At 38.0% G+C, this 13,209-nt stretch overlaps 1 protein-coding gene across 6 annotated transcripts in view; it reads left to right on the forward strand.

Moving 5' to 3' along the window:
* The window catches only part of GABRB1 (gamma-aminobutyric acid type A receptor subunit beta1), a 129,187-nt gene that overhangs the window by 64,426 nt on the left and 51,552 nt on the right, over nucleotides 1-13,209 (forward strand). The gene's annotated exons all lie outside the window — the stretch shown is intronic.

Consider the following 13,209-nt stretch of genomic DNA (forward strand, 5'->3'; position numbering starts at 1 on the left):
GAGAAAACACTACAGAAAATGTTTTTAGGTAAAATTCAGCATTGCCCGTTAGAAATTTGAGCACAACTCCGATCTTAGTCTCACAAGTAGAAAAGAAACCGTGTAGCATATTAACTTGCACTTAGTTTCTGTGCAGTAGGGAGAGGGAGGACAGTATCACCAAACTTCTCATAGGTTGTGATGTGTGAGTTTCATTTTCCTTGCTGAAGACAGATCGTTGGCCAGACATGACTTGAACAAGAAAGACAACACCGATTACACTACAGACCAGGGTCTGAGTTCCCAACAGATTAGACAGGGTTTTAACCCATCCCTCAAGGATGATTTAAATGCTTCCTTTCCCTCATGCCTCCTATTCCCCAAACAACTTTTCTATTTTTGGTTGAGTTAATGTTTCTGTTCAGGCTCAGATATGAAATTATACTGGCTTCTTTAAAAAGAAATTGGAACAATCATAGCAGCTCTAAATAACCTGCTTTGTTTGCATCCATGTACACAGCAGTTTGTCATTGATGCAATGTTCAGTCTCAACAGAGTTGAGGAAAAATAAACCAAGGTTAGTCATTTGGCTCTTAAGATGAATAAACAACGGAAACATGCACATAATACACTGTACTGGGTTTAGATCACGTAACGAAGCATTATCACTTCAGTATGCCTCCATTGTAGTATTATTTCTATGATGAACTGAACAACCCCTTTAACTATTTTTTCAGTAACTTTCAGCTGCCACGTCCCCACAGTTTAAAAAATTATATATATGCTATAAACTTGTGCAGACACAAAATACTCTTAAACCTTCTGCCCTCTAAAATTGTGCATTGCTGTTTTGTCTCTTGCTGCAAATTCTACTTCTGTTAATTGTTCGTAGTAGTGAAACATATATAACCTTACTAATCAAATAAGTCCTTCATCCTTTTACCCAAGCAACCACACACACAAACACGTTTAACTCCATGTTATTATTTCCACTGAATTCCATTTCAAATATGTCAGGGAAGTTGAGTGTCACTGTTAATTATTATGTACCTGAAGTGTGTGATTCTTCAGTTTCTGTCAAGTACTCCCACCAGCAGCTATTATCATTTTCTGTGGTGTAGACACCTGCTTCCTAAGAGAAAAAAAAAAAATTCTCTTTGAGTCAATGTGCAAACCTGCAGCACTGTGAGGATGGTGTATGAGACAGTTCTAGCCTGGTCCCAGTACAGCTGGTAAAATACTGAATACTATTTTATTTATTTATACCTAATTTTTCCCCCCATTTTTAGTAAGTGATTGGATCCCATTAGCTCTAACCCTTTTGGCATTAGCAGTGTCTCCCATTACTTTTATTGCCTATTCAGGCAAGATCCTCTAGAAGTCTCTCCCGAATCTCTAGATTCTCAAACCAACACATGCTGTTGCTTCTTTTGCTTCTCTTGCTTCTCGTTTCTCACCCTTTTCCAAGTAAGATGCTAGACATGTAATCTGTCTTTGAGATATTTAAGAAAACATTAATAATTTATTGTACTGAATTCTATGTTCAAATTCTTATGTCATGATGTCAAGAACGGAAGCTCTGATTTAAATCATCCTTTCCTAGTATTTTATGACACCTCTTAATTCTTCTCAGATTTTCACTAGCAGAACAATGACATCTTGTTGCTTTGGAGACATCTGTTCTTTTATCATGACATTGCCTCGAAATAAACAGCAAAATTTCATCTGGTGTGCTGGAAGAAGCATATCCTTGAAAAGTATTAGTTGTTAAGAAGCATAACATACCTTCAATAATACCTTTACACAGATTTCTCTCCCTTGTGATATTCAGACACCAAGATGATTCCATTAGAGCAAGTCTTTATTTCAAGGCAGGGAGAATGAGCATATCATGACAAGATGTGAAGCTCTGGCTTGGAGCATTGAAAACTTCTGGTTTCAGTGAGACCACCATCTTTAAACTGCTACAGCAGAGGATGCAACTTTGCTAGACACTGCTGCAACTGCAAGAGGACAAGGGGAAGAATGATCTTTGCCTTCAATGTAAGGACTTATTTCACCACTTCTTACACAAGTAAAATCTTCTGTGATGCGAACACTGGCAAATGAATCCACCTACCTCCAACCAATTCACAAATGCGAATCGACTGATGATACATTGGATTTACCAACCACTTATTCATGCAATATCCATGGAAGCCCATCTAGCATATCATAGAGGTGGAATACAAAAAAGCTATATTTAATTGCTAAATGTTTAGGTTTTAAATATAATCTTAAAAGCGAATTTTAGTGGGAACTTCCCTTCTTGACTGCATCTATTTTGGTGATATAGCTATGAATGTTACTAAAGAAATTAGCTAGACCCGTGTTTACATCTTTTATTACAGGGAATCTTAATAGTTTGTGGGTTGCTTTTTCATTGCCATAATTTGGGGCTATGGAGTTTTGGTTTTCCTCTAAACACCTTCAGGAATTTTCTTAAAGAGTCAGTTTTTGAGTCCTTTTGAGGACAACCCATCATGTCAACAAGTAACCCACTTACACTGGTACTCAATAGATTGTCCTACTTGTGTTATTAAACAGCTCCAGCCAAAAAAAATACTGCAGTTTATTCTAAATGATAAAAAAAGTCATCTAACTGAAATGAAAAGCTACACTTGTTTCACTTCATAAAAATACAGAACAAACTATAAAGAGTTATTTTATTAGATGATAGTTTTGAAAATGCTAAAAAATATTTCTTCCATGTATCAATGGCAAAAGATTTAGCAGTGAGCATTTTAAGACTCAACCAATTTGGGACTTCCTTCATGTTTTTAAAACCTAAAGATATACAAGAATTGCAAAAATAAGTCAATCGGTTATTCACCATTTCTTCCACCTCTCAGAACATTTCAGTCTCAGAGGGTCAGTTTTCAGGATTCACAGTCAATGAAGACATTCTCAGTGTATAGCCATTAGGAAGGGGTAGGGATTAGTGGGGGCATTCACATGCACACTGTGGGCGCCTGTTCAGCCTGTCACAGGTCACACTTTATCTGCTGCAAACTTTCTTCCAGCAGGCCTTTCAACAAGCATATCTGCCTGTTGGGCAATCAGCACGACCCCTTATCACAGGCAATGCACTGCCAGGAGCATTTCTTCAACTGAGGCAGAAGGATTGTCTTTGTCCCTCCAGCTGCTTGCAGACTGAATTGTCTGTGTCACTCTGTGAATCCTGTTGTCATCTCCTCTTCCTAGTCTGTAACCCAGTCCCTGGCCATAACATAGCTGGTGTAAGATGATCACAGAATCATAGAATTTTTTAGGGTGGAAGTGATCTTCGAGATCATCAAGTCCAACCATTAGCCTGATATTGACAAGTCTAGCACTAAACCATGTCCCTAAATGCCACATCTATATGTCTTTTAAATACCTCCCGGGATGGTGGCTCCACCATTTCCCTGGGCAGACTGTTCCAATGACTGACCATCACCCTTTCAGTGAAGAAAATCTTCCTAATATCCAATCTAAAATACCTCTGAGACAGCTTGAGGTCCTTTCCTCTTATCCCATCATTTGTTACTAGAGATCAACTCCCCACACCTGGCTACAACCTCCTCTCAGGTAGTTGTAGAGGGCAATAAGGTCCCACCTTGAGCCTCCTTTTCCCCAGGCTAAACAACCCCAGCTCCCTCAGCTGCTCCTCATAAGACTGGTGCTCCAGACCCTTCACCAGCTTCATTGGACACACTCCAGCACCTCAATGCCTTTCCTATAGTGAGGGGCCCAGAACTGGATGCAGGATTCAAGGTATGGCCTCATCAGTGCCGAGTAGTGGGGGACAATTGCTGCCCTAGTCCCCCTGGCCACACTATTTCTGATACAGTCCAGGATGCCATTGGCCTTCTTGGACCCCAGGCACACTGCTGGCTTGTACCCAGCCAGATGTCAGCCAGCACCCCAGGTCCTTTTCTGGTGGACAGCTCTCCAGCCACTCTTCCCCCAGCCTGTAGTGCTACCTGGGGTTGTTGTGGCCCAAGTGCAGGACCCAACGCTTGGCACTGTTGTACCTCATCCAGTTGGCCTCAGCCCATCAATCCAACTTGTCCAGATCCCTCTGCAGTTCTGCCCTTCAGCAGTTCAGCATTCCTGCCCAACTTGGTGTCATCTGCAAACTGACCGAGGGTGCACTCGATCCCCTCATCCAGATCATCAGTAAAGATCTTAAGCAGGACTGGCCCCAGTATTGAACCCTGGGAAACACCACTCATGGTCAGCTGCCAATTGGATGTAACTCCATTCACCACCACTCTCTGGGCCTGGCCATACAGACAGTTATTTACCCAGTGAACAGTGCACCTGTCCAAGCCATGAGCAGACAGTTTCTCCAGGAGAATAGTGTTAGAGGGAGTGTCAAAGGCTTTTAATAATGTCCAAGAAGACAACACCTGCAGCCTTTCCCTCATCCACTACATGAGTTACCTTGTCATAGAAGGAGGTAAAGATATGCCTTTCATAAAACTACATGACTGGGCCTGATCTCATGGTTGTCCTGCACACGTTATGACACGCAAGATGATCTGCTCCATGACCTTCCCTGGCATTAAAGTCAGGCTAACAGGTCTTTAGTTCCCCAGAACTTCTTTAAGGCCCGTCTTGTAAAAGAGTGAGCAATGACCAGTACCAAAACTGGGAGAAAGCAGTTGGCACCAGCACTCAGAAGACAGCATGTATGGCCAAAATACAGATGCATTTGTTAACCAGGCTGTAGCTGTAGGAGAAAGAGCTACAGCTGTAGCTGTAGGAGGAGCTACTCCTTACTCTTGGCAGTTACCAGAGGGAAAAAAATACCAATGTGCACTTACACTTTCTCACATTTGAGCAAGGACTCCTCCAGTCTGCACATTTGTAAAGTAAAAACAGACAATGTCTGTATTTGCCCAACAGCTGCAGCACCATCAATATATTGCCATAAGCTGAAATGCATTTTCAGGATTGTTCTTACCATCTGTAAGACTGGATAATTTTACACAGGTCACTTCCCACACATTGCAGTTAATTTGATAGAGATTGATAGAGATTGCAAAGTGGTTTATATAATACATTTTGAGAAAAAAAAAATCACCTCAATACAGCTATGGTCTGCAATTTACTGCATGAAGCACAACAGCACTCAAGCAAGCATTGGCATACCAAGATATAACTTACTTTTCACACAGAAGCTGAGGTATTTGCTTGTCTAAATACTGCTGAAAGCACAAGAAGGCAGTACAGGTGTATTCTGCCTCACAGCTCCATGCAAGAACCACAAAGAAACACCAGGGAATGAGATGCTCTCAGCATCACTCATTTTCAGTGAATGAGTGAGCAAATCTAACTGAAGAACAGCTACATGCTCTAGTTTAGAGGAAAAGATGTGGAACAGAATAGGAGAATCCTGCAGAAATTGTATTTGCTCGCTTTGTTTTTCAGACACAAAGCGATGTGTAGTTATATTCAGCCACCAAACAAAAAAATAGCAAGAATAAGGGAACTGTAAGCAAGTCACTCCTAAGTTAGTCTAAAACAACTGCATTATGCTAGTTCAAGAAAAATGTACTTTTTGATAATTTTTTTTAATTATTATCTCCTCCCCAGGCTGGGTGTCCACTGAAACCATCTAACTTGCTAGCAGCAGGCAAGATGGCAGTAGCAGCACAAAGCTGTGCTTCACCACTGGACCTCCTGCATTTCAAAAATGTTTTTCTGATCCACACAGACTTTTCTCCAGCTTAGATGCTGAAACCCACATTTGTACTCCCCACCAGCTTAGTTGCACAATCCTCTCCAGAAACAAACACTTCTCCCTAAACCTGCCTCCTCCAGTTCCTCCCAAGATTCTTCATGCCAAGCCTGAAGTTTCTTATTCTCCTAAATAATGTACAAAGATGGAAAAAGACAGAGGGCTACAGAATGATAAAGATGATAAATCAGTGGGAGACCAGCACATTTAGTCCATTTGCCGCATGAAGCTCATTTCATCATTGTTTTACTCCTCTGGTATTTAGTTGGGCATTGGTGGGAAACTATGTACCATGTTGCTCTGTATTCGACCCTAGAGGCTGCTCAACTGCTTAACACCAGGGCTGGAAATCCAAGAGACAACTGCAGTTCAGGCACCTCCTCACTCTGGAGCAGCTGAATTTGTAACCTTTTTGCCACATCCGTATAATGCTGTCTAAACAGTGAAATACAATCTTGTTACTACTTTACTCACACATTTATTATACAGAATGTAACATATCAATTAATGCAGAGTTTTATAATTTCTTTAACATCATTTCATGAAGAATACCTGAGACTGAGATCATCGTAGTAATTTATAACTGAAAGCACACAGCTGAAACTGAGAAATTTAATACAAAAGTGAGTACAACACTTAAAATTTATGGGGCATCATTTATGTAGACCTTTATTACTGCAGGTAAGTTAGAAAACCTGCAGCTGCTTATGGGCTTCTATGGGTAGACCAAAAATACTGCTTCCAAAACATGGAGGTTTTATTCAGCATCAAGCACAAAATGGAGCTGGCAGGCTCGATAAATTTAAGTGGCAAATTGGTAGTTAATAAATAGCACAAATGGAAAAGGAAGACTGAAAACATCAAGACCAAGGAAGAAAGTGAAGGTCTTCTTAGGCTGCCAGGGCCAAGTAAGTCCCAGGTGTAACTCAGAGACAGCCTTGCTGTCTTCCTTTAGCACAAATAGCTTCAGAAACAGCCAGGGTGAATCCACTGGCTGTCCGTCCCAAAAAGAGGTGCTTTCCTCTCTTGGGATGAAAGGTGAGGATGCACGAACTGAAATCCCTTCAGTGGCACACACAGCAAACCTCCCCACTCTTACTCCCAATGTAGAGCAAATATGGCAGAAACATGCAGCTCTGTAGGGAGCAACTATTCATAAACTCCATGTACTGAGTTATCAAATAATTACCTGTATTTGATTTGGAACTTTTTCCTCCAGTTTCACCCAATTTTATATTTATTCCATGTCACATAATATTTTTTTTAATACATACCTTAGGGAAGATGGGGAAATGCTTCAGGTTGAATCCATCTCTCTAGAGAGTGTATAAAAGAAAAACAACAAACATGCAAGTACTCAGCTTTAAATATGTGAGCAATGGCTCTTATAATCAGTAGTTAAGTATATAAGCATTCTGGTGGAGTCACAACTAGCTTCACAGGCTTGAATTTCAGCACAAGCTTTAGATGCTGTAACTGATTGCAGCTATCAAGTACAGCACTTTGAAGAAGTAAATAAGCATTTTGTAGAGCAAAGCCCACTAGGTTTTTTTCAAAGACCACTTAATTCAAGCAGATTCTAGATCAAACTCAGATTACTGGAATGATATGTCAACTATTTAAGTATAGTAATATTTTTTAGAAACTGTTTAACCTCATTAATACCATCAAAAGAACAATTAAAAAATAATTAGACAACATTTTAAAAATGTTTCATTTTAAAGCTGAGAGACACTGCAGAGTATGGATTACATTATCTCATCACACCTTATCATCTTGGTATAAATTGGTTTTCTTATTCTCTATTTTACAGACTGCGTTCTGCCTACTAAATTTGAGCAAGTCCTCCCTTTCTGCCATATTAGAAGTGCAAATGCCTTCCAATACTTTGAAATTATTACTCTGCCGCTGTCAACCTAGCCTGCATCAAAATTGCACTTCTGAATATAAAGGTCTTCAACTTATTTCTTTTTAACTATGTATAACTTTTAAAAGAACTCCAATCACACTAAATCTCATCTCTAATGTGTATAAGTAATGCTGTCATAGTTGGCCCAAAAGCATTTGGAGACAAAAATCAAGTAAAAAAAAAATTAATGGCAGAAATTAGCACTGAAGTACTTTTGATCAAGAGGAATTTCAAATAAATTTATATAAACACTCTAAGAATCACTTAATCCAATAATAGTTTGGGCATTTTTACAAGTATTTCCTTCTTTACTTGCTTTGAGCAAGTAGGTGTCAGGTGAGAAAGGAACTGTTGTGTATTTATTATCTCAGTTTTCTCCTCTCACAAACTCTAAAAGTTCAGATGCAGAGATATCTTATAATTGAGTAACCAGAAAGAAAACCTTCACAAGCTTTTCACAACCGAGCTATGTAATTCCTGTTGTATCAGTGTGACCAGTTAGATACACACTCTTGCAGCAGCACATATTTAATCTGCATCTTCTGGAAGTGACTGCTTCAATTTGCATAATGTCATAATATTTGCTTTCTCCCTGAAATACTAGATTTTTAACACACTTCTTGTTGCTTATACTTTGCAAAGAACACCAAATGGACATATACAGTTACAACACTTACTTGTATTTTTGAAAGAAATAGGCAAAAGTGTTTCAAAAAACTACTGCAATTTAAGTTATAGCGCTGGAATATATTGTTAGCAGTACAGATTACTTAGTATATGTTTTTATATAATGCTATATGCAGGTACATAACAACATAGATCTATACCAAATCCTAATATGTTAACATACTTTTAGTACATTTCATATCACAATACATTTGGTACGTACCACAGTGTGTGTGTTTTCCAGGTCCTGAAGTTCCTTAAAAAGCCACTTGAAAAGCTTAATAAAAAGCACTTCCCTTTAATAAGAAAAATTTTAAAGGGACAGTAATTAAAGCTGTGCTTTGCTGCTGGTTTCCAACTTACATACTATTAATTTTGAGCACGCTGAGAACAATTAATATTGAAGGACGAAATGTAAGTTCTTAGCTGCTCAAAGCCAACCTCTCATTTAATACTGATGTTGATTCATGACATCAGTGAAAACCAAGAATCAGAGGGGCGTGGGATGAGGGATCAATCTGTACCATTTCTGTGCAACAAAAGTACCACGCAGGTAAATTAAAGTCCTAGGGGAGGCAGCAAATATTTTACCAGACCTGCACCAAACTGATGAATCCACTAGGATCCAAAAGAGGGAAGAGTCTTAATTTAGATGTTCTCTCTAAGAGACAAGCACTTTCCTAACGAACACTACCTGAAAGCTGCTGAAATCCTGAACAAATGCTGGGACAGCTCATTCGCTAACAACATAATAGTGAAGAAGGAAAATTAATAAAAGATGTCAGGTTGTGGGTGCTGCTGTTCTCAGAAACATGCCCTTGCTCACATAGCTCACAGCCCTCAGGCCGTGTCTGCTCTGTGCCACGGCATGCAGAAGGTTGGCTGGTGCCATATGAAGTGTTTAAGGATATCAATATCAAGAGCAACCCTGCATTGCTTAATTCCCTAAGACAATCAAATACAGTGTTTATAAGTAATTTTAAAACCGATTAAAAACCATTTTCTGACGACAATGCAAAGATACAAATAATAATGCATTAAAAATGTTTTAAGCCAATGTATTTTTAACATTCACTCTTGTATAAATATCTCCATTTAAAAAGTGGATTGGCCTTTATTCTCAAAAATCATTGGCCAAGTTTAGAAGTAGTTGCAAGAGAATTCACAATCCAGATAACAGCCAAGCCCTTGAGTGTAATAAACTGTAAATATTAGTTTTAAAATAAAATTATTAAATATAAAATTAATTAATTAATTATAGTAGAAAACACAATAGTGCATTCCTCTATTTGGCACTTCTGCTATAGTACCAACATATATGGTGTTATAACTCTAGGGCCAAAATGACCTCATTTTAAGAGGCAAAATATTTGACAACTAGAACATTTTAATTTATAAAACCATTAATATGGTAAGATTGCCAAGTATTGCCACAGCATTGGTAATACAAATCTACCTTAAACTGCCAGTCCGACCTCATTTTGTTAGACTGAGAAGTCTACCTGAGCAGACAGGAGGAGGTAGGCACTTCAAATACAATTTATGTAGTTATATTACAAATATAATTAGACACGTTCTTTCAAGGAAGAATCTAGAAATATCAGAGGTCCTGGAATTACTCAGAGCCTAAAGCAAGTGTCAAAAGTGTGGACAAAGGAACTTGAAATTCACTCAGCAATTAAACCTACAGTAGGTAAATTTACGTGGAAGTCACCTACACAGGAGTCTGAGCTGACAGTAAACTATTCCTCAACCTCTGGGTAAATCATGAGGCAGCAACATCAGCTGCAGCTCCCCCAGCCTGGATACAGCGTTGTCTACACCCCGAGTGGTTGCTTTCAACTCAGCTCACAAGTCAGAGTAACACAGCAGGCACGATCTCCACCCTCAGTACCAAACAACATGTCCCAGTGACAGAGACATTGGCTCCAATTCTTGAAATTCCATTAGAAAAACAAACAACAAACTCTCAAATACAACAACAACAGAAAACAAACACACACACACACACACACACACCCAAACTATTAAATAAAACAGAAACACTGAAAAACCACGCAAAGGTCCTTTCTAGAGTCAGGTCAGTAAGAATATACATTTCTTGCACTTAGTTTCTTCTTGGAAAAACAGCTAAAACCAAGTCAAAACAAGTACAAATTATTTGTGCTTACTGATTGCAAAACTGTGTGTTTCTCATATGTGAAAAGCATCCAGTTCATAATATTCACAAAAAAATGCCAAAGAGAAATTTTTCCAAACCATGTGCTTAGTTCAACAAGCTTAGTTCAATAGACTTAGTTCAACAAGACACCAGCCATCCAAGGAACTATATATACACCCTCTTATACTACCATCAGACAGAGGAGTTTATAATCTGAGAAGATAAGTTACATACAAAGGGTGAACTGACATCTCCCATGCATCATGGCACAAGCAGAAGAAATTTGGGGAAGTTTAAACCCGTTGGCACTTCTCAGGCCTGAGAAATTTAACTATCTGATACTCCCATGCATGCTGCCGATGTCTCTTTTAGCGGAGTCTCTCTAGCCACCTCTGAGAGCGTGGTCACAAGAGACTGCAAATGCAGCATTTTTCATAGTCTGTAGATAGATGGATTTGTAAGCTACGTGAGACAGTGTGATCAAATGGCTATATTGGAACCATAAATCTGCTTCCAGTCTTGTTCCTATTATGTTTGTGTAAATTGAGAACCTGGAAAGTAAATCTGTTCTGGAAATCTTGGTATTTTGAGGTTTATTAACACATGTGAGATGTTTCAAATTTGTTCTCAGATTTGCTGGTAAGCCTTTTTACAAACAAATCATATCTCTTAAGGCTATCGATTTTTTTAGTAAAACAAGAGACAATATTTAACAGTTTTTAAAAGGCCTAACAGTTATCCAAGTGAATCACCCATCTATCTTCAATGCTGTGTTTATTAGTTTTAGTATCTTCTGATCAAGGGACAGAAAGAAAAAGTTGCACAGAATTTATTGGTAAGGATTTAGTTCAAATAATGTCTTAACCATGTTCCATTACTTTCTTCTCTCAGAAAACATCTGTGTAACACACCTTTGGAGTCCAGTAAAAAAAAATCTCAATTTCTGTTTTTATTGGTCCTAAAATATTCTACAAGAAATATTTAAATATCTGAGTAAATTATTCTGAAGAAATATTTTTGACTAATCTCTAGTCAGACTTTTTGAAAATAGGGAGAGGGGAGAGAATTGTCAGATTGCTTCCTGAGAAAATTCCATTGATCTCAGCTGGCATAATTTCAAATACAGTTGGCTGTTGGTTTACTTGTCTCCAGTTGTTGAGACTGAAAGAAGTAAATGAAAAAGCTATAAAATTAGCACTTTTTTTTTTTTTGGCAGGATTCTAACATGTTATAGTAATATTTTTTTAATTATTTCTTTACATGAGACTAATAATTCTGCTCTTAACACAATTAATGCTGCCTCTTCTTGATATAGGCTATAAATTTAACCGATTTGCAGAAAATTACTAAAGTGTATAAGGATTCCAAGCTCTCTCTCTGGGTTGTTAGGTGGAGTTAAGCCTAAACTGGCACAAGACCAATATCAGCCAGATTTTTTAAATATCTAAGGTAAAAATTTGAACTTTTCACCATCTAGCTTTGGATCCAAGGAAAAGCAATTCCTACTGAAACAGTTCAAGATGAGCCAGAGGAGTTCACCATCTAAAATCTAGTTTAACTAAAAGGCTTAAAAAAACAAACAAACAAAACCCAGCAACAACAACAAAACCTACAGTAAGATAACTCAAATTCTAGGAAGTTTTAAAATATATGCTATTATCCAAGTGTGGGCACCAAGTATGCATTAAGACTGCTAAAGATTTCTGTTATCTGGGAGCCCCCTGCTGGGACTCTACCTTGAGAAAACAAAACAAAAGGGTTTTGTTTTGAAGGTGTGTCATAGATGTTTCAATAATATTTAATTATGCAATATATGGCATATGATCACCTTAGAGTCACTGAATGCTTAATTTCTCATCAGCAAATTACTACAAATGAGAAAAATAAGTATTTTTTCCTCTGCATAACAAGTGCATGTGCTTAGTATTAGTTAAATACTTAAAATTCTTTAAAATATCTCTAGTTCCGGGAAATGCATGAAGATTCAAATGGACAGCCTGTGTGCTAGATAGAAAGGACCCAAACTGGTGGATTATCTTTGTGGTTATCATTAAAGAAACTATAAGCAGAAATCAGTTAATTGCGTTTGAATAACACAAAACAAAAAAACAAAAAACCAAACAAACAAACAAACAAACAAAAAAAACTTACAAGAACAGCCCAGACATTAAAACATTTCAGGACTGCAGAAAAAAAAGTAAAATGTCAAAAATAATCTTTGTCTTTTGTGGAAAAATAGTATTTTTATTTCACCACCTGATTTAACTGAAAAAATATGGAAAAGTTTTCAGGTAAGTTTTTAGGCACAGAAGCTCATCTTTACATCTAACCAAAGCAACAGATTTCAGATTAAGTACATGTTAGAACAATTGCTCTGAACTCACAGATCATCAGTATTTTTTTTCCTGAAAAACTCATCTGAAATATTTCAGCAGTCACTACCTGCTTTATTCTACCAGGTACGGCCAGCCATTCAGAGCTCTGTGCAATTAAACCACCTGGGGTTGTAAAGAGCAGCCTTTTCCACAAGCATTTTGTACCGATATGATTTCACTCTTCTGGTTATGAACAATACAGCCATAAAGCTTAGTCTCCAGATTAATATTTGAGGATATTTTGTAGGTCTCCCTATAAGCAGGAAATGTTTTCTCAATGGCAATGAAAGTTTCTGTCTTTTATGAGCACTGAGGTGATGACTGCTTGATATATATGTATAAACTTTCATTC

The sequence above is a fragment of the Pipra filicauda genome, unplaced genomic scaffold, assembly GCF_003945595.2.
Source record: "Pipra filicauda isolate LSUMZ 115617 unplaced genomic scaffold, ASM394559v2 scaffold116_size3395265_pilon, whole genome shotgun sequence".
Lineage (NCBI taxonomy): Eukaryota > Metazoa > Chordata > Aves > Passeriformes > Pipridae > Pipra > Pipra filicauda.